This window comes from Triticum dicoccoides, chromosome 5B (genome assembly GCF_002162155.2).
Source record: "Triticum dicoccoides isolate Atlit2015 ecotype Zavitan chromosome 5B, WEW_v2.0, whole genome shotgun sequence".
Taxonomy (NCBI): Eukaryota; Viridiplantae; Streptophyta; class Magnoliopsida; order Poales; family Poaceae; genus Triticum; species Triticum dicoccoides.
The window spans coordinates 338,491,616-338,494,512 of NC_041389.1; positions in this window are offsets into that span (position 1 = coordinate 338,491,616).

Consider the following 2,897-nt stretch of genomic DNA (forward strand, 5'->3'; position numbering starts at 1 on the left):
CAACTTAGGCGAGCACAGGGCTGCAGCTAAGCCCCCGAGTGAAAGTCTGGCTTACCACTCGGTAGGATTTTGATAACTTAGGCGAGTGCTTGGACTGCAGCTAAGCCCCCGAGTGAGAGGGTTGCTCTTCACTCGGTAGGATTTTTGTAACTTAGGCGAGTGCTTGGACTGCAGCTAAGCCCCCGAGTGAGAGGCTTGCTCTTCACTCGGTAGGATTTTTTACAACTTAGGCGAGCACAGGGCTACAGCTAAGCCCCCGAGTGAAAGTCTGGCTTACCACTCGGTAGGATTTTGATAACTTAGGCGAAACGGATTCGCAGCTAAGCCTCCGAGTGAGAGTCTGGCTCACCACTCGGTAGGATTTTTACAAACTTAGGCGAAACGGATTCGCGGCTAAGTCACCCACTGAGGGGGAATTTTATTGGACAAAAACAAAAAGTGACAGAAATTATGGAGGAACTATGACACTATTATTTTGAGGTCCATGAACTACAGAAGTACTTTATTGCAACTCATCCGAGTGATAAAACTTAAGTATAAAATGGGCGGAGTAGTTCCGCGTTCCAAGCTCGGGGCTCGTCGATATTGTGCTCGACGTTGAAAAGACGGTACGCCCCGTTGTGGAGAACCTTGGTGACAATGAAGGGACCTTCCCAAGAAGGAGCAGGCTTGTGTGGTTTGTGCTGATCCACTCGGAGAACTAAATCTCCTTCCTGGAAGGCTCGACCTCTCACATTTCTGGCATGAAAACGACGCAAATCTTGTTGGTAGATGGTCGACCGGATCAGAGCCATCTCCCTTTCTTCCTCCAAAAGGTCGACTGCGTCCTGCCGCGCTTGTTCAGCCTCTGCTTCGTTGTAGATTTCAACTCGAGGAGCGTTGTGGAGAAGATCACTCGGCAAGACTGCTTCAGCTCCGTAGACCAAGAAGAATGGAGTTCTTCCGGTCGACCGATTAGGTGTGGTCCGCGGCCCCCAAAGCACTGAGGGAAGTTCGTCGACCCAAGCTCCAGCCGCGTGTTTGAGATCACGCATCAGTCGGGGCTTCAATCCCTTAAGAATCAGTCCATTAGCTCGCTCTGCTTGTCCATTCGACTGTGGATGGGCGACTGAAGCGTAGTCGACTCGTGTGCCTTGGGAGTTGCAGAAATCTCTGAATTCCTCCGAGTCGAAGTTCGATCCATTATCCGTAATGATGCTGTGCGGGACTCCATATCTGAATATTAGTTCCCTGATGAAGCTAACAGCAGTACCGGTGTCAAGGTTCTTGATTGGTTTGGCCTCGATCCACTTGGTGAACTTGTCGACTGCCACCAGTACATGCGTGAAGCCACTTCGTCCTGTTCTCAAAGGACCGACCATGTCCAGTCCCCATACTGCAAAAGGCCAGACGAGTGGGATGGTCTTCAGAGCTGACGCAGGCTTGTGCGACATATTCGAGTAGAACTGACATCCCTTGCACTTATCCACTATCTCTTTTGCCATCTCATTCGCCTTTGGCCAGTAAAATCCGGCTCGGTATGCTTTGGCCACGATGGTCTGAGAGGACGCATGATGACCACAGGTCCCCGAGTGGATATCATTGAGGATGAGTCGACCTTCTTCTGGTGTTATGCACTTCTGACCAACTCCAGTCGCGCTTTCTCTGTATAATTGTCCTTTGATTATGGTAAAGGCCTTAGATCGACGGACGATCTGTCGAGCCTCTTCCTCATCCTCCGGAAGCTCTTTTCTCAGGATATACGCGACATATGGAACTGCCCAGTCGGGAATGACCACCAAGACCTTCATGATTAAGTCGACCACCGCTGGGACTTCGACCTCAGTCGGATCTGTGGCACTCTTGGGCTGTGGAGTTTCTTCGGTGAAAGGATCTTCTTTGACTGACGGAGTGTGTATATGCTCCAAGAACACACCACTCGGAATGGCTTCTCTCTTGGAACCTATCTTTGCTAAATCATCAGCTGCTTGATTTTTCAGTCGGGGTACATGATGGAGCTCCAACCCCTCGAACTTCTTTTCCAGCTTCCTCACTGCACTGCAGTATCCAGTCATGGCTGGGCTTCTCACGTCCCACTCTTTCATCACCTGGTTGACCACTAAATCCGAGTCGCCATAGACCATCAGGCGACGGACGCCGAGTGAAATGGCCATGCGCAACCCATATAAAAGAGCCTCATATTCTGCCTCATTGTTGGAGGAATCAAAGTGAATCTGGAGCACATATCTGAGCTTATCTCCTCTGGGGGAAACCAGGACAACCCCAGCACCGGAACCATTCAACATCTTAGAGCCATCAAAGAACATGGTCCAATGCTCCGAGTGAACTTCAGTCGGCTTCTGTTGTTCAATCCACTCGGCGAGGAAATCTGCTATTGCCTGGGACTTAATGGCTTTCTTTGCCTCAAACTTGATATCAAGGGGAAGAAGTTCAATCGCCCATTTGGCCACTCGACCAGTTGCATCTCTGTTGTGCAAAATCTCTGATAGTGGAGCGTCGTTGACGACTGTGATGGAATGATCAGAAAAATAATGAGCAACCTTCTTTGTGGTCATGTATATTCCATACACAAGCTTCTGATAATGAGGATATCTCTGCTTGGATGGAGTCAAGACTTCAGACAAATAATACACTGGGCGCTGAACTTTGAGAGCTTTTCCTTCTTCTTCCCGCTCGACCGTAAGCACAGTACTGACGACTTGTCCTGTGGCTGCGATATAGAGCAACAGAGGCTCTTTGCTGATTGGAGCAGCAAGCACCGGCTGGGTGGAGAGCAGAGCTTTTAGCTCGGCAAACGCTGCATCAGCTTCTGGAGTCCACTCGAACTTGTCTGTCTTCTTCATCAGTCGGTAAAGAGGCAATGCCTTTTCACCGAGTCGTGAGATGAATCGACTTAA